The 20,203-nt window shown below is 42.9% G+C and overlaps 1 pseudogene; it reads left to right on the top strand.

Annotated features, from left to right (window-relative positions):
- The first annotated feature begins 1,352 nt into the window (after positions 1 to 1,352).
- On the top strand, positions 1,353 to 1,708 carry LOC133233313 (large ribosomal subunit protein eL33-like; annotated as a pseudogene).
- The last annotated feature ends 18,495 nt before the right edge of the window (positions 1,709 to 20,203 follow it).

Consider the following 20,203-nt stretch of genomic DNA (forward strand, 5'->3'; position numbering starts at 1 on the left):
GCTTTGTATAGTCCCTGTCTTCCTCCTAGGAGGACTTTTCCAATATTTCTTTTATTAGATATGTTCTAGACAACAAATTTGCCAAAACACCTAACCTCAGAAAAAGTGGGCCTTTATTAAACCACTGGCTTTAGTTTGTGAATTAGAATAAACAAAAAATGTTCTGCAAAATCCATTACTCTCAGTAGACTGTTGAATAGCAGTGGTGAAAATGGGCATCTTGGTCTTTTTCCCATTTAATACTGTACTGGAAGTCCTAGCTGGAGTAATTTGGCAGGAAAAATTAATAACAAAAGACATCCAAATTGGAAAGTAAGAATTAAAACTATATTTGCAGATGGCATGTTTCCATATTCAGAAAATCCCAATGAATCTAACAAAAAGAACTGCAAGAGCTAATGACCAAATTCAGCAAAGTTCAGGGTAGAAAGCCAACACACAAGATCAGCTGTGTCTCTATACATCATCAGTGAACAGTCCAAAAAGGAAATTAAGAAAACAATTCTATTTACAATAGTATCCAAAAGAATGAAAACCAAGCAATGAAGTTAACCACATAGCTGAAAGACTTGTACATGCGAAAACTATATAAAACATTATCAAAAGAAATTAAAGAATACCTAAATAAATAAAAAGCCATTCAGCATTCATGTATAGAAAGCCTTAATATTGCTAAAGCGGCAGTATACCCAAAGCATTCTACTGGTTAAGCTCTTTGCGACCCCATGGACTTTACAGTCCATGGAAGTCTCCAGGCCAGAATACTGGAATGGGTAGCCTTTTCCTTCTCCAGTGATCTTCCCAACCCAGGGATCAAACCCAGGCCTCCCACATTGCGGGCAGGTTCTTTACCAGCTGAGCCACCAGGGAAGTCCAAGAATACTGGAGTGGGTAGCCTGTCCCTTCTCCAGCGGATCTTCTCAACCCAGGAATCGAACTGGGGTCTCCTGCATTGCAGGTGGATTCTTTACCAACTGAGCTATTAGGGAAGCCCTGATTAAACACAATCCTTATTAAATTTTCATTTTATTTAAGAAATGGAAACCTTATTCTCAAATCTATATAGAACTGCTAGTGGCTCTGAATAGCCCAAACAATATTGAAAAAGGAAGAAAGAATTGGAAGATTCACATTTTGCAATTTCAAAACTGACTTCAAAGCGGCAGTAATCAAAACAGCGTAGTAGTAGCATAACAAGAGACTTATAGACCAATGGACGAGGAATGAGAGCCCAGAAACAAACCCAAAGCGCTATTCTCCGGTGCTTTCAACAAGAGAGCCAAGAGCAATAAATGGGAGCTCTTTAGCCGCCTTGAACCCTGTGCAGGCCTGCTGAGAACAGGACTTCTAAAATGACAAATGTGTCTGGAAGAATGTGACCCCAGGCCATTTTTGCTGGCTATAAGCAGGGTCTATGGAACTAGAGGGAGCACTCTAGTTCTCCTGAACAGCTCTCCTGAAAATCAAAGGTGTATATGCTCAAGATGAAACTGAATTCTATTCAGGCAAGGGATGTGCTTGTGTGTACAAAGCAAAGAACAACACAGTAACTCCTGGTGGAAAACTTAACAAAACCAGAGTAATCTGAGGAAAGATAACTCGTGTTCATGGAAACAGTGGCATGGATTGTGCCAAATTCTGAAGCAACTTTCCTGTTAAGACCACTGGACACAGAATCAGTGTGATGCTGTACGCTTCGAGGATTTAAACTTACTGAAAGGTAAATAAAAGTGTGAATTTGTAAAATATAAGTGGGAAAAGAATAGTCTCCTCAACAAAAAGTTATGGGGAAAGTATATAAATGGGGAAAGTATATAAATGCATGCAAAATAATAAAATCAGACCCTTAATGCTCCATAATAAAAAATTAACTCAAAATTGATCAATGACCTAAATAAACATAAGGTCTAAAAGTAAAAGCTATTGGAAGAAACACAGAAGTAAATTTCATGGCCTTGGATTTGGTGATAGGACCTAAGATATGAGGCCAAAAGCAAGAGCAACTACCGAAAAAATTAGATAAATCGAATTTTATAAACATTAAAATATTTTGTGCATCAGAGAATGTTACCAAGAGAGCAAAAAAGACAACCTACAGAATAGGACAAAACATTTGCAAATTACATATCTGTCAAAGACAGCATGTAGATTATAAAAAACTATTACAACTGAACAACAAAAAGACAAACAACCCGATTAAAACCTGGACAAAGAGTATGAATAAACATTTCTCCAAACAAGATATATAAATGGCCAACAAGCACATGGAAAGATTTTCAACATCTTTGGTCACTGAGTGCGTGCGTGCTCAATCACTTCAGTCATGTCTGACTTTATGTGATCCTATGGACCGTAGCCCACCAGGCTCCTCTGTCCATGGGATTCCCAGGCAAGAATACTGGAGTGGGTTGCCATGCCCTCCTCCAGGGGATCTTCCTGACCCAGGAATTGAATCTGCAGTGGCTCAGACAGTAAAGCGTCTGCCTACAATGCGGGAGACCCGGGTTCAATCCCTGGGTTGTGAAGATCTCCTGGAGAAGGAAATGGCAACCCACTCCAGTACTCTTGCCTGGAAAATCCCATGGACGGAGGAGCCTGGTGGGCTATAGTCCAAGGGGTTGCAAAGAGTTGGACACGACTGAGCGACTTCACTTCACTGCACTTCACTTCTGCACTGCAGGCTGATTTTTTACTGCTAACCCATTGGTCAATAAGGAAATAAAAATTAAACTACAGTGAGCTACTTCTTGACATCTACTATGATGACTATACCAACAACAACAACAAAAATCAGTGTTGGCAAGGACATAGAGAAATAAGAACACTTAAACATTTTGTGGAAATCTAAAATCACAGTGGATACAGCCACTGTGAAAAACAATTTGGTGATTCCTCAAAAACTTAAACACAAAATTACCATATGATCCAGAAATCCTACTCCTAGGTATTTACCCAAAAGAACTGAAAAACAGGTGTTCAGACGAACATGTGTTCATCAATGTTTATAGCAGCACTATTCGCAATAGTCAAAAAAAGAAAAAAACACAAATGTCCATAAAGAGATCAATGGATAAACAAATTGTGGGACATCCATATGTGCTTAGTCGCTCAGTCATGTCTAACTCTTTGCGACTTCAAGGATTGCAACCCGCCAGGCTCTTCTGTCCAAGGAGAGTCTCCAGGCAAGAATAAGGAGTGTGTTGCCATGCCCTCCTCCAGGGGATCATGAAATATTACTGAGCCACACTTCCCTGGTAGCTCAGATGACAAAGTGTCTGACTGCAATGCAGGAGACCTGAATTCAATCCCTGGGTCGGGAAGATCCCCTGAAGAAGGAAATGGCAACCCACTCCAGTACTCTTGCCTGGAAAATTCCATGGATGAAGGAGCCTGGTAGGCTACACTCCATGGGATCCAAAAAGTTGGACACGACTGAGCAACTTCACTGGTTCACAAAAAATAATGTACCTTTGCTACAACACTGATGCTCCTTGAAAACATTATGCTCCATGAAAGAAGTCATGCACAAAAGGTTACATATTATAAGATTCTTTTATATGAAATACCTAAAAAAGGAAAATCCATAAAGGTAGGTAAGTGGTTCCCAGGGGATTGGCTGGGTGGGTAGAATGGGGGAGAATATTTAATGTACAGGCTATTATTCTGGAGTAATGAAAATGTTTTTAAATCCGAGAGAAGTGGTCATTGCATGACATTGTGAATGTACTGAATGCTACTAAATTGTGTACTTTAAAATGGTTAATTGTATGGTCTGAGGATTTCAGTTCAATTGAAAAAAATATTACTTTGTTGGTGCGTGCTTAATCGCTCCAGTCATGTCTGACTCTCTGCGACCCCCATGGACTGTAGCCTACCAGGCTCCTCTGTCCATGGGATTCTCCAGGCAAGACTACTGGAGTGGATTGCCATTTCCTTCTCCAGGGTATCTTCCCAACCCAGGCATCGAACCTGAGTCTCTTGCACGTCTCCTGCATTGGCAGGCTGGTTCTCTATCACTAATGCCACCTGGGAAGCCAGGTAAATAAATGTATATTTATTAAATTCCACTCCAGTGTTCCTGGTTCTCATAGTTTTTCACATTAAATATCAATCACGTTGGCTTTCAGAACAATCACTGTTATGAACAAAAAGTTTTAAAAGTGACAATCGTGTCTCTTTTAAAGCTCTTTGACAGTAAATGGTTAAAAGGATGAGCTTCCCAAGTGCACTAATGGTAAAGAATCCGCTTGCCAATGCAGGAGATGTAAGAGATGCAGGCTAGATCTCTGGGTCAGGAAGATCCTCTGTAGGAGGAAACGGTACCCCACTCCAGTGTTCTTGCCTGAAGAATCCCAAGTACAGAGGAGCCTGGCGGGCTACAGTCCTTGGAGTAGCAAAGAATTAGACACAACTGAGCTCCTGAGCACAATGTTAAGAGAATTAACCAAAAATAGATGACAAATATGAAGAAATTCCCTGCTGTGTCTCCAGAATAGTTATTTTCACAATACATATATTGACATGAAGTGAAGTGAAAGTCACTCAGTCATGTTCAGCTCTTTGCCACCCCATGGACTATACAGTCCATGGAATTCTCCAGGCCAGAATACTGGAGTGGGTTGACATTCCCTTCTCCAGGGGATCTTTACAACCCAGGGATCAAACCCAGGTCTCCCTCACTGCAAGAAGATTCTTCACCAGCTGAGCCACCAGGGAAGCCCATTGACATGAATCCAAGTGTGAAAAAGTCTTTAGCAGAGCCCAGTATGTCTAGTGAATATTTTTAAGGACTTGTCTCAATCTAACAAAACCAAGACCACCTACTTCCACCGCTAAGGATCACCAAAAGAATGTTCTTCTGTATTCTAGGGAAGCCTGAAATACAAACAACAGTTAAAGGGAAGATGCAAAGAGAAATGGGAAAAAGTAAAAGAGGAACTGAGAAGATTATGAAGAAGAGATAACTATTAGGAAATGGATTTCCTTGATAACCCCTCAGCTAAACTATAAATTTCTTATCTCCATCAAAATGATTTTTCAATCAAGTCTAGTCCAGGAGGATGGGGCAAAAATATCTAACACTATTTTCTGAAAAGGTACCTCTCAGAGTTCAGCAGGAAATCATTTGACCAAAAAGCAATTTGTATGAGAGGACTCCGGGATCAAGCAGACAAATTATTTGAAAGTGTATCTCCGTTTATAGGTTCTTCATGTATTAGTATTTTAGGAGGCACCACCCACTCCAGTGTTCTTGCCTGGAGAATCCCAGGGACGGGGAAGCCTGATGGGCTGTCGTCTATGGGGTCGCACAATGTCGGACATGACTGAAGCGACAGCAGCACGACAGCAGCAGCAGCAGCACGGAGCAATTCTGTTTCAATTGTGGTACATACACATAACATAAAATGTATCAATTAAGCCACTTTAAAGTGTACAATTCATTGTCATTTAGGACCGTAACAATGTTGTACAACCATCACCACTATTAAGTTCCTGAATGTTTTCATCACTTCAAAGGGAAACGCCCTACTCATGAGCAGTCCCACCCTTTCTGTTTCCCCTCAACCCTGAGACACCACTAATCAGCTTTCTGTCTCTGTGGATTTACCTATTTTGGATACTTTTTATAAATGAAGTCATACAATATGTAGAGTTTTGTGTCTGGCTTCTGCAACATAGCATCATGTTTTCAAGTTGTGGCTAAATAATAATCCATTGCATGGATATACTACAATTTGTTTATTCACTGATCCCTTGCTGGATATTTGGGTTGTTCACACCACTTGGCTATTGTGAATAGAGCTCCCATGAACACTCAGGTACGAGTTTCTGTCTGAACATCTGTTTCCAGTCTGGGGGAGTAGAGACCTTGGAGTGGAATTGCTGGGTCATGTGCTGAGTCTATGTTTAATTTTTGAGGAACTGCCACGCTGCTTTCCATGGTGGCTGAACCGTTTTACATTCCCACAAGTCACGTATGAGTCACACTTTTTTATATATCCAAGTTTTGGGGTCTATTTTGTAGCCATTTAGAAAGGGTTCTCAGTTTTGTTTGATTTTTTAAATTTTTGTTCTCTACAAATTATGCGTGTTCTTCACTACTATAGCAAAATGCAAGAAACAACTTGAATGTCCAACTCTATGAGACTGCTTAAATCAAAAATGATGTATAATGACTAAGCAAAGTCATCTTCCAGTCTTCTTACTGCATTTAGCAATTTTTTTAATGTTTATATAAATAAATGATAGCTGATGTCACCCACACCTTCCCACAATCATTTGACCAAGAAACACTCTCAAATCCTAACAGGAGTTAAGATAAAATACTAACTTGAGTTGCTACAAAAATGACCCCAAATTTATCTGAGATTTTTGAACTTTGTAATAGACCAAAAAAATAAATGGGAAATTAAAATTTTAATATGCTGCTAGAAGGAAGAATGACTGAGAAGGCAATGGCACCCCACTCCAGTACTCTTGCCTGGAAAATCCCATGGACAGAGGAGCCTGGTAGGCTGCAGTCCATGGGGTCGCTAAGAGTCAGACACAACTGAGCGACTTCCCTTTCACTTTTCACTTTCCTGCATTGGAGAAAGAAATGGCAACCCACTCCAGTGTTCTTGCCTGGAGAATCCCAGGGACAGGGGAGCCTGCTGGGCTGCCGTCTGTGGGGTCACACAGAGTCAGACACGACTGAAGTGACTTAGCAGCAGAAGGAAAAATGATGTTGCTATATCCAGTCTTGATATAAGAAGCAATATGAATAACTAATAAAAATAACCTATCTGTTCAGGCCATTATTACATACCAGACTCTGTCTGAAACACATTACAGTTGCCCTCAAAACAACTTTTTCATGTACCTGCTACTGAGGTTTTCAGTCTATAAATGAGAGAACAGAAGTTTAGTGAGATTAAATAATACCTGAGGTCCCACCCGGGGTAAAAAATAAATAAATAAATAATACCTGAGGTAAGAGTAGATAGCTGAAGTCTGGACTTGAACTCATGTTGTTATACTAAATCCCAGGATCTCAGCAACTATGCCTATTTTGTTCTCATTCCATTTGTAATATGAAAATTTCTATTTACTATGGGTACACCATAGCAAAGGTGGAGATACAATTACACCAAACGTGGTGTAATGCTTAGGTAATCGTGAATTAAACTTTTTGAAATGTGTAGCTTATCTTCAGCATCTTTTATAGAAACCGAAGACTGTGATTATTAGTATTTTCTTTAAAGTGTTCCTGTTTCAGTTCATTTACAGTAGAAGCAGTCTGAGTACCACAATATCTCATTTTTCTGTGTAAATGTCTCTGTCGGTAGTAGATCTTGGGAAGTGAATTTGAGTAATGAAATTGGTTGGCACCCTTAATGCATGGAATAACAAGACTAATCCATATTGAAATAGAGAGACAGGATACACAGCACAAATGAGTGATCTTCAAAGCACACTCATGTCAGTTTGACAGTAAGTCAGTAAAAGGTTGTCTCCTTGTCAGGGATGGATGGAATCTCAGATGCGTTAAGCAGTCTTCTCACATCTAATTTTTAAATACAATTTAGAGGGCAAAAAGAAAAAAATCTATGGCTAGTATTTCCTTTTACAGAATAACCTGTGGCATCTCATGGAATCCAACAGGGAAACTTTGAAAATAATTTGAATGAAGATTCTCTTTGATGAGAAGTCATCAGTGAATAACATTAATGAAAAAGGACTTCAGATGCTGCCTCCAGCAAAGGTTTGCTTACATCTTTCATTTAAAACATAGTGATTAATTCTTACAATAACTCTATATTACCAAAAGAGCCTTGATTTCATTCTCTACTGGTACCTGGCAGCTCCCCCTCTAGTTTTCTTTGGGAAGTTCCAGGAAAAGAAGGTAAATATGTAGCTCATTCTCTGATTCTTTTTTTTTAATTAAAGAATAAACATTCAGAATTAATTTATATCCAATCAGAATTTAAACTATCTATAAAGAAATTTAAATCTACCCCCATCCTGCTGGAGTTGTTAAAATTTGACAATATCCAGGCCAGAATACTGGAATGGGTTGCCTTGCCCTTCTCCAGGGGATCTTCCCAATCCAGGGATCAAACCCAGGTCTCCCGCATGGCAGGCAGATGCTTTACTGACTAAGCCACCAGGGCAGTCCTTATCCAGAATTAGAAGTCAGTTTTCCTTCATTTAGGTAATGAAAATATTGCAGGCAAAGAGAGACTAATGCAGCTGGAAGTCTTAATGATCCAGAAGTATCGATAATGTTTTGTCTCTATGGAACAGCTCTCAGTCAAGAAACTCAAAGCTGAATGAAGTCAGAGGCAGCAGCACCCGCTAAATATTCTTGAGATGCACAGACTAGCATTGTGGGTGGAGAACGCTGGTGATGTTAAAATAGACTTAAAGGGCAGGAAGAATAGACTTAAAGGCCACAGAAGAAACAGTGATGTAAGCAAAAGGACTGCCTTCAGCTCACCCCCATGCTCTCAGCATCATCCTCTCAGGAGCATCAGCGCCTCATGCCCCAGAGGACATCTTGTCATCTCATTCAAAGCAACCCCGCACCCTCAGTACCCTGACATACAGCCATCTTTCCTAACAAGTTATATACAAAGATACACAAATGGCCAACAAGCACATTGATTTCCTGATGGCTCAGATGGTAAAGAATCTGCCTGCAATGTGGAAGACCTGGGTTCGATCTCTGGGTTGAGAAGATCCCCTGGAGAAGGGAATGGCAACCCACTCCAGTATTCTTGCCTGGAGAATCCCATGGACAGAGGAGCCCGGTGGGCTACAGTCCATGGGGTCTCAAAGAGTCGGACAAGACAACGACTGAGCACAATGATTACTGCTACTAAGCACCTTTTCATGTCCTTGTTCAAAGTGTTAGTCATTCAGTCGTGTCCAACTCTTTGCAACTTCACGGACTGTAGCCTCTGTCCATGGAATTCTCCAGGCAAGAATACTGGATTGGGTTGCCATTTCCTTCTCTAGGGGATCTTCCTGACCCAGGGATCAAACCCTTGTCTCCAGCTTGGCAGGTAGATTCTTTACCACTGCACCACCCAGGAAGCCTGACAGGTGTCTGACAATTTTGCACTCAGCTTGGTCAAGATTGCAATTCTTTTGAGGGTCACTGGCTTGATGAGGACTCTGGTCATTCCAAAGAGTTGGGGCTCCAGCAGGGAGAACAGCAGCCAAGTAGTGGAGAGAGCCCCACAGATATGGAGGATGGGAAACATGGACTCACTTAGGATTTGACCACAAAATACTCAGCTTCCTTGGACCTCAGTCCCATCAGCAGCAAAGCAAGGGGGATGAGGAGATGGTACCAAGGTCACTTCTGTGCAGCACCTACAGGCCCCAAGAGGATGGTGGTGACTGGCCCAGTGCTAGTGAGCTGGGAACCAGCCCAGCCTGTGGGACAGAATGCAGAGACGGGGAATATGACTAGGTTACCGGCACTGGGTGAGTCAGCCTGGAGGTCAGGAAAGGCTGGCTGGCCGGAACTCAGCCCACGCTGGGGAGGGATGTGTGGGTGTGGAGAGAGCTCTCTTACATCAAATCACTCACCACAGCCCCCTGCATCCCACCTTCCCTGGCCTGCCTTGGAGATGGGATGCGATGATAGAAAAACATCCAGAAGGCAAAGGTGGTGATTAAGCACTGTTATTACAAAGGGGACCCTGCCACTCTCTACAGGCTGTTAGCTTTACCTAACCTTCAATTTCCCTTTGACTTAAGTCTCTGGATTGTGTATTAAGGATGCGCTGGCTTCTGTCTAGAGTCAAATGACTGTTGCAATTAACTGAGGCAGATTTTCAGGTAACTCTGGTTCTATTTCCTACAAAAAAGAAAGTGATTTTTTAAAAAGTAAACTTTATCCATCATGTACTACAAATTTTCCATGTGACTGAAAGCCCATGTTCAGCATTGGCAAACTTCTTTGCCCTAACACCTGGTTTTAAACTTAAGCTTCAGAGTGAGAAGTTTGCTTGTGTGTTTGTTTTTAATAGTCAAAAGTTTATGGCAGTGGATGACTATGTTTCACAATTTCGGTTTGTAATAGAAGCCATAATTACACATTTAAAGCAAGTATAATGGGCTAACAACCTCACTTTCCTGCAGCTAAAATAATAGAAATGATTCATAAACTGTCATTAGAGGGTTAACTAAGCAATATTGATTTTAATCTTGTTTAGTTGACATGACTTAAAATTCTTATCAAGCTAAATAAACAGGATCATCTTCACCCACCACCAAACAAGGAGATTCACAACCCAAAAAAGGCAAAATAAATAAATAAATAAAAAACTAAAAGAGAGTTTAGATGTATATGGGCTTCCCTGGTGGCTCAGATCTTAAAGAATTTGCCTACAGTTCAGGAGACCCAGGTTCAATCCCTGCTTTGGGAAGATCCTGTGGAGAAGGGAATGGGTACCCACTCCTGTGGGCTTCCCAAGTGGCTATAGTGGTAAAGAGCTTGCCTGCCAAAGCAGGAGACTTTAGAGATGCAGTTTCGACCCCTCGGCCTGAAAATTCCTCTGGAAGAGGGCATGGCAACCCACTCCAGTATTCCTGCCTGGAGAATTCCGTGGACAGAGGAGCCTGATGGGCTACAATCCCTGGGGTCCCAAAGAGTTGGACACAACTTATGGACTAACATTTTCACTTCTTATTTTTTAGGTAGTCAAAGCTATGGTTTTTCCAGTAGTCATGTATGGATGTGAGAGTTGTACCATAGAGATAGCTGAGTGCGGAAGAATTGATGCTTTTGAACTGTGGTGTTGGAGAAGACTCTTGAGAGTCCCTTGGGCTGCAAGGAGATCCAACCAGTCCATCCTAAAGGAGATCAGTCCTGAGCGTTCATTGTAAGGACTGATATTGAACCTGAAACTCCAATACATTGGAAAAAACCCTGATGCTGGGAAAGATTGAAGGCAGGAGGAGGAGGGGACAACAGAGGATAAGATGGTTGGATGGCATCACTGATTCAATGGACATGAGTTTGAGTAAACTCCGGGAGTTGGTGATGGACAGGGAAGCCTGGTGTGCTGCAGTCCATGAGGTCGCAAAGAATCGGACATGACTGAGTGACAGAACCGAACCTGTCCAAAAGCTGAAGTTGAATTTAGATATATAGAGAAGAGTTATCTTGTTGGAGTATTAGTGATATAACTCAAATCTTTTGAGAATAAGCTAATTGCTAGAAAAATCAAGAGTTTGACAATAAGAAGCTAATAGTACCTTGCTGCTGCTGCTGCTGCTGCTAAGTTGCTTCAGTCACGTCGGACTCTGTGCGACCCCAGAGACAGCAGCCCACCAGGCTCCCCCATCCCTGGGATTCTCCAGGCAAGAACACTGGAGTGGGTTGCCATTTCCTTCTCCAATTCATGAAAGTGAAAAGTGAAAGTGAAGTCGCTCAGTCGTGTCTGACTCTTAGCGACCCCATGGACTGCAGCCTACCAGGCTCCTCCGTCCATGGGATTTTCCAGGCAAGAGTACTAGAGTGGGTTGCCATTGCCTTCTCCAATAGTACCATTGCATATAGTATTTTGCATTCAGATGTATGTCATATCTGATTTTTAGAGATTAGTAAGGTACTATTCTAATCTCTAAAAATCAGATATGACATTAATCTGAATGCAAAATACTATATGCAATGACTGCAATGAAAGTTCCAATTAGACTGTAAAAACTTTATTGCCTTCTGAAGATCGAGCTCATTTTTTGAAATGGATAAATTGAAGTCACCACCTTCTTGATTGTGGTCTAGATTTAATATCTCCAGGGAAATTCCTCACACACATCTTATTAAAGAATTTTTTAGGAACCACGAATGAAACTGAAATTAGTTTTACATAATATTTTCAACTATTTATTCATAAACTGTCTTATAATTTTACTCCATAGCACTCACATTAATCAAGGACCATTATCTTGGCCCTAAAATAGAACAGTAACACATTTGAATGTTATTAGAAGTAAGTGGATAAAAATCTAGGTGTGTTAACATCATCACATTAATACAATTTAATTGATAAACTTACTTGAAATATAGAACATATAATAAGCTTTCAAATGACAGTAGCCAAATAGCCACCATGTCCAAGAATCAAGCAAAAAGAAATGTTCAGAAGTCTCACAGATGGATGAATAAATTATCATATGACAACCCCATAGAATATTATAGAGCCACATAAAAAATGAATTGGAGTTATGTCAGTTAACAGACAAGGCTTTCCAGGAGATGGAGTGAGTACAAAAGTCAAAATGCAGAGATGAAATGCCTGTAAATGTATTTATATACGTATGCCTCTAAATATTTATGTGCATGTTTATGTTTGGGCTTTCTGGGTGGCACGAGTGGTAAAGAACCCACCTGCTAATGCAGGAGATGCCTGAGACACGGTTTCAATCCCTGGGTTGGGAAGAATCCCTGGAGCTGTGTGCTTATGTGCTAAGTCACTTCAGTTGTGTTCAACTCTTTGCAACCCCATGGACTGTAGCCCACCAGGTTCCTCTGTCCATGGGATTCTCCAGGCAAGAAGTGGGTGGGTTGCTGTGTCCTTCTCCCAGGGATCTTCCCCACCCAGGGATTGAACTCACAACCCCTGCATTGGAAAGTGAAGTCTTAACCACTGGACCACCAGGGAAGTCCCTGTTATTTATTTTTTTAAATAGCTTTATTTTTTCCTTTTTATAAAAATAACCTTCTCATAACAAAATACATTTTAAAAAAATAAAGAAGTGGCAGAGAAAAAGTCAAGATCATAATTCTAACAACCATGTGACCACCATCAAGTCATGAAGCACAACTTTCTAGATTACGTGATTAAGGACGATGTGATCATGTGTACTATACTCTCAGCTTCCTTCATCGGGTCAAATGAACCATTAATAACACCTGGTCAGGCGTTCCCTTCTTGCTGACCTGCTCCCAGTCCCTCAGTCAGTGGAGCATTGAGTTGTCAGCAAATCGTCCTTTCGTTTGTAGCCTGAGTGTCCATCCTGGCCTCTGCTAAAGGACTATCTTCCCCCTCACCACAGGGAGACCTGGGCTGACCTAATGGCCCCAAACTCAGCTCCCTTCTGTGTTTCCCATCCTGCTTCCACCAGCAGGAGCCAGAAGGAAATTCTGAGCCCCATGCATGCTCCTCCAGAACCAAGAGAAACCCAGGCTAATGAAATCCCAGTCCAGTCTGTGTTTCTTAGTTTACTTTGATGGGGAAGTCCCCACACTCCTGGTGGAGCAGCCTACAAAATGGTCTGCTCCCACAGCTCCAAAGATAAAGTCGGAGTAAAAGGCCCACACTTTCAGCATCTCTTCAATTTGTCAATATATAACTCCCATCCTTTTTCTGGATTCTCTCCCAGAAAGAGGTGATGGAGATGGTATAGAGAAAAGGGAACTCTTGCACAATGTTGGTAGGAGTATATTGCAATGTAAATGTGATGTAATGTAAATCAGTGTAGTCACTATGGAAACAGTATGGAGGTTCCCCAAAAGATTAAAAATAGAATTATCATACGATTCAGCAATCCCACTTCTGGACACATACCCAAAACAACTGAAATCAAGATATTGAAGTGATATTGGCACCCTCATATTCATTGCCAGCATTGTTCAATATAGACACAATCCAGAAACAATCTAAGTGTTCATTGACAAACAAATGAGTTTTAAAACAATGTGCTTTGTGTGTGTGTTCAGTCACTCAGTCATGTCAGACTCTTTTGCAACCCCATGGACTGTAGCCCACCAGGCTCCTCTGTCCATGGGATTTTTCAGTCAAGAATACTGGAGCGGGTTGCCCTTTCCTCCTCCAAGGCATCTTCCCAACCCAGGGATTGAACCCACATCTGCAGGGGCAGGCAGGTTCTTTACTGCTGAGCCAGCTGGGAAGCTCATGTATGCATGGTGGAATATTATTCAGCCTTCAAAAAGGAAGAGAAATCCTGCCATTTGTGAAATCATAAGTAAACCTAGAAAACATAATGCTAAGTGAAATAAGTTTAGATGCAGAAAGACAAATACTGCATGAATGGATTTATGTTTGGAATCTAAAATGGAGAATAGAATGGTAGTAGACAGGAGCTGGGGGAGGGAGAAAGAGGGAGATGCCGGTCAAGGGATATGAAGTTTTAGTTACACAAGATGAATAAGTTCTGGGATCTAATGTATAGTGGGGTGACTATGGTTAACAATATTAAACTTGCTTAGGAGGGTATAACTATTTTTTTAATTTATTTTTTTAGTTGAAGGGTAATTACTTTACAGAATTTTATTGGTTTCTGCCAAACATTAATATAAATCAGCCATAGGTATACATACGTCCAGGAGGGTATATCTTAAATATTCTCAGCTGTAGCTCACCAGACTCCTCTGTCCATGGAATTCTCCAGACAAGAATACTGGAGTGGACAGTCATTCCCTTCTCCAGGGGATCTTTCCAACCCAGGGATCAATCCCAGGTCTCCTGCATTCCAGGCAGACTCTTTACCATCTGAGCCACCAGGGAAGCTCAGAAATAGAAAAATTGTAACATGAAACTTGCTTAGAAGGGTATATCTTAAATGTTCTCAGCACACACACAAAGAAGTAATTACATGAGGTAATGTATATGTTAATTACCTTGATTATGGTGATCATTTCACAATGTATACATGTATCAAATCATTGATTGTATACCTTAAATACATACAATTCCACCTTAAATACACGTAATTTTTAATTGTCAATTATTCCTCATTGAAGTGGAGGATAGGGAGAAGACTCCATGTCTAATTCTTCAGAAACAGAGGGGCTGGGTTTCAGAAACTGATACAACAACGTGGGAATCCTCTTGCAGCAAAATCCTCAAGCTTACAGTAGAATAAAACTTTAAGGAAAAACTTACAGGAAAAACTTTAGAGTGTCACGGGATGCATTTTAATTCTTTTTAATTTCCCTTGACATCTCTGCTGTAATGTCAACAAATCCCTATCAGTCACCCCAGCAGCACACCCACAAGGCAGGTGCCATTCTTGGGGTGATCAGGGACAAAGCAACATGCAAAAGTACAGAAGATGAAACACATGAATATTTTCCATAATATTACTTCCGCTGCCCAAAAAGATTCATCTTTCAGTAATCACTAATAGCATTAATTCTCTCTAAGCTGATTCTTGGCTGCATTATAATGTTAAGTGGTGACTTTGGTGATACTACCAAGTAATTGAAGCAGAAAAGTAACTCTTGTCCCAGGTGGTGCCAGTGGTAAAGAACCCGCCTGTCAATGCAGGAGACATAAGAGACGTGGGTTTGATCCCTGGGTCAGGAAGATCCCCTGGAGGAGGGCATGGCAACCCACTCCAGTATTCGTGCCTGGAGAATCCCATGGACAGAGGAGCCTGGCGAACTACAGTCCATGGGGTCACAAAGAGTTGGACCCAACTGAGGCAACTTAGCATGCATGCCCACCCTCCAAGAGAGAAACAGGAGGTACTCAAGTAAGCAGATACACTCCTTATACACAGACCAATGCTGCTAAGTCACTTCAGTCATGTCCGACTCTGTGAGACGGCAGAGACGGCAGCCCACCAGGCTTCCCCGTCCCTGGGATTCTCCAGGCAAGAAAACTGGAGTGCGTTGCCATTTCCTTCTCCAATGCATGAAAGTGAAAAGTGAAAGTGAAGTCACTCAGTCGTGTCTGACTCTAGCGACCTCATGGACTGCAGCCCACCAGGCTCCTCTGTCCATGGGATTTTCCAGGCAAGAGTACTGGAATGGGGTGCCATTGCCTTCTCCACACAGACCAATGAACACAGCTTAAATCTCTCTTAAGGTGTAATCAATGAAGCTGAGTTCACTGAATGAAATTTCTGTGTGAGTTAGAGCTTCATGTTTTGGTGAGTGATGGGAGAGGCAGAGTTTAGAAATCTCAGGCCCAAATCCTGGAATGACTGAAAGATGCCCAGAAGGGGTGTCCTATATAGCAATGCAGGAACTAAAACACACACCTTCTTTTAGCCGAAAGGACTCAAGTAGGGGCAGCCAGGCAAACAGCTTCATGCCATCTGGGGACATGAAGAACCGCACGACAGGACCAGTAGGGAAAGGGCGATGGCTTGACAAACACTGGGGTCCCCAGACCAAACCAAATGGCACAGAGAAGGTTCCAAGTCGGGCATGGCATACAGAGGTCCATGCTGGGCAGTGAGCCTAGGTCGGTACATGGGTAGAGTCGTGTCCAGGAAGCCTGCACCCAGGAGTCCAGGTGAGCAGCAAGGTGCAGATCAGAAGAGCCTCAAGATTGGAACCAAGCACAGAAAACTGGTAGCTCAGACGGTAAAGAGTAGCCTGCAATGCAGGAGACACGGGTTCGATCCCTGGGGTGGGAAGATCCCCTGGAGAAGGGAACGGCTACCCACTCCAGTATTCTTACCTAGGAGATCTGGTGGACAGAGGAGCCTGGCAGGCTACAGTCCATGGGGTCACACAGAGCTGGACTAACATTTTCACTTTTTTTTTTTTTTTCACAGAAAACTGGTAAGAGAAATGGGGCAGGTCTGTAGAAGATGACACAAAACAAATCTCGAGGTGGACTGAGCCTGGTCTGCCCTCCACCTTGTTCCGAGCGACTGTCCTGGGATGGGCAGACAATTCCAGGCAGGCAGATGTCACTCCCCAGAGCAAGGGCGGGCCCTAAAGCTGTTAGCGATTGCAGTGTTACTCTGAAGAGGCTTCCCAGGTGGAGGAAAGGGCTGGAGAATTCATGGGAACACAGGAACGAGTGAGAACCTGCCTTTAGAATGACAGGGGCCTGACACCAGACATGAATTTTACCCTTTACCTTTAGATGCGGGTGCCTCTATCTCCTGCCGCCCCAGGGATGGGGGCTAAGGAACCATGAAAGCATTCTCAGGGTACCGCTGAGCTACACAAGTTGTCCCTTCCTGGGATTAGGATCAAAGTTATAGGTCAGGATGTCCTGCAATATGTGAAGCCCTGGAGAAGGGAATGGTCACCCACTCCACTATTCTTGCCTGGAGAATTCCAGGGACAGAGGAGCCTGGCGGGCTACAGTCCATGGGGTCGCAAAGAGTCAGACACAACTGATTGACTAACCCTTTCACATGTGGAGCCAGTTGCGGCTGAAGCAGAAAGATTGTAGAGGGACGGGGAGGGGAAGAGACAGACAGAGATGGAGAGGGGCTTCAACGCTAGGGTAGTAGGAAAAAGCTACAGTGACTTCATAGGTGTAAACACTCTGAATTAAATGCCATTTCAACAGGTCTTTATAAAGTATGGAAAGAAACACACTGCAGAACCAAACAGATGGGTACCCAGAAATTCAAAGTCAACGAATATAGTGGCCATTCTAAAAAAGCCAGTTCCTAGCAATAGCTGGTGTCTCGCCAGCATTCTCAGCTGGAAACTATAAACTCACTTTATTTGGGGACATCTAAGGCCTCGGGGCAGGATGTGATGAGTCCAGTAAGTGCTGACGATCCTCCCTTCAAATATTTCCAGAACTCCTCACCTCCGGGCCATCCTCACCACCTGTGTTTGAATTCCAGCCCTGGTGGTTCTCACCTGCCTTACTGAAACAGCCTCCCAAACGCTGCTCCACCCCCATCGCCGGCTGGATGCACAATGTGCTTCTTATTAAGGCTCCAGGAATCTTTGGAACCTAGGAATGAAAAATCGACACACCAGGGGTTCACCCTCCTTGGGTGTCCTGAAAGCTCCCATGGTCCCCGGTGGGTGGATCTAAGTACTTCCACCCATGCTGGGGAAGAAGGCAAAGGGGAAGTGTGAGAGGCGTGGAGAGAGCCTGCCCTTTAACACACCCAGCTTTGCCGCCAGCTGCCCCAGGGCTCACATTTGGCCCCAGCCTGGAGATACCAGGTGAGGTTCCTTAAATCTCTGCTCTGTCCTCCTTCAGCAGGCAAAAAGGTTATTCACTAATTGCCTCTCCTTTCTTCCCAGGGGCTTCCCTGGAGGCTCAGATGGTAAAGAATCTGCCTGCAATGCAGGAAACTCCCCTGGATCGGGAAGATCCCCTGGAGAAGAGAATGTATTCCTCTCCACTCCCACTCCAGTATTCTTGCCTGGAAAATTTCATGGACAGAGGAGCCTGGAGGGCTACAGTCCATGGGGTCACAAAGCGTCAGACACTTTCACTTTCTTCCCTGCCTCCATCCCTTTATCCATTTGTTTAATAAGTATTCAGTGAGTGCCAAGAATGCTCCAGGCACCGTTCAAGGAACTAGAAGACAAAACACTGAGCAAATAGCACACCAAATACATTCTGAAGGTCTTTTATCCTTCATAGCCCTCTGCCAGGGAAATTGCCAGAACCCAACTGTCTACTGAGCATCAAACTATGTGTCTGCCAAATTCTTTTGAGTGGGATCTCAGATGGGTCTGGGTTTCAGTGCTGACTATTGCCTTTGGCACCACAAACTCATTCCCTGATGCCCTGGGCAGTTCCAAGATGCAGGGCTCCACACCGTCCACCTGTCCTGGCAGCCCCTGGGGTTGCCTCTTGAGAGTGTCCCCTCCTTAAGACACAAAGCATCAGCCAAGGACGTCAGCTGAGCATCTTTAGTTTTTACAACAGCTCTCGCCAGTCACTCTTCTCTGCCCAGGACAGAGGGAGACCTGGGTCTGGTCCCAATTCATCCCCTTTCTAGCTGTGTGTGTGTATGTGTGTGTGTGTGAGCACACATGCGTGTGCTCAGTCATGTCCGTTTCTTTCCTACCATGGACCATAGCCCACCAGGCTCTTCTGTTCGTGGAGTTTTGCTAGCTGTGTGGCCTTAAACAAATTGATTCACTTCTCTGAGCCTCTGAAAACGGAGACTTGCAATCATGGTCACTAACACATCTATGGTTTAACCCAGTGCAAAGGACTGATCTGGGTTCCTCACCTATGTGACTCAAGGAGGAAAGCAATCCCTCAGGTGCACGTGCTTGTATTGACAAAAATAGAAACTGAGGCACGGAGAGGGTCAGGATGGGAACCCAGGCAGTCTCTCTTCAGCACCCTTGCTCTTAAAACCACTGCTGCCTCACTGGCTTGTCAACCCGCAGCGGGCTCCAAGCAAGGGACGTGTGGATGGATGCCCGCCAACACAACTCCTGCCAGGCTCACCCCCACGGCCTGCCACGGCCACTCAGCAAGCCCGAATTAACTTTGCAGGTCTGAGTCACTCTTCAGAATCTAACACGTTCTCAGATACAAGTCTGAGGGATGAGAAATATTGAAAAATAAGCCTTTATTTTACCTTCTCACACAGAGTTTGTTGCCTTGTTTATGGGACATGAAAAATAAAGATTGCTGTTTTTTCTTGCCTGCCAAGTGTAGTCTACATTTTCAGATGGGTTTTCAGGAGTAAGTAAAAATTACTGATTTCATTATAAGCACTCCCTCCCAGCTCTGAAATGCTATGATTTAATACACAGCATTGCAAGTGATTGCCTGAAAAAAAAATGGCTTCCTAATATTTCCTCAGGTGAAAAGTTCAACTGTAGGGTCTCCCAGCCCAGCGACTGCTGCTATTACCATGAAGGATTGTCTTGCTGACTAATGTTGGTGCATTACGCTGTTGCAGTGGGTAATGACACACCGCAAGGCCTGAATCATAAGAATCCATTCCGCCGAGGAGGAGAAAACAAAGAAGGAAAAGCGCTGCTTGCCATCACCAGCTGGGTTGAACCTCCTCCTCCATGAAAGCTCAGAGAAGCCAAGAAGTGAATTCTCAAATTCCCATTCCTTGAAATGACAGTTGATCTAGTGCAAGAGTTTGGACTTTGGAATCAAACAGACCTGGCTTCTAATTCAGGTTTTGCCCCTTCCCAGGTGTGTGATCTTAGACTGGTAACTGAATTCTTCTGAGCCTGTTTCCTCATCTATAAAACAGAGATAATAGAACCCAATTTGTTGGGCTGCCCTGGAGATGAAAGGAAATTTGATAAACACACCTTAATGGTGTCTGGAAAGTGGGAGAGAATCAACAAATATTTCTGATATTATTTAAAAAGAGGAAAACCTACTGCAGAGTCCTTTTCCTGTACCTCCATTTTATTTGTAAATTAGCAGTGTTCATGGGGAATTTTTATAGTAGACACAGGATTATTTTACCCAAAGTACGGAAGACCCTACTCTCTGGTTTTCTATTAACGAGAATTTCCATACATCTTCAGAAC

This window comes from Bos javanicus, chromosome 20 (assembly GCF_032452875.1).
Source record: "Bos javanicus breed banteng chromosome 20, ARS-OSU_banteng_1.0, whole genome shotgun sequence".
NCBI classification, from domain to species: domain Eukaryota; kingdom Metazoa; phylum Chordata; class Mammalia; order Artiodactyla; family Bovidae; genus Bos; species Bos javanicus.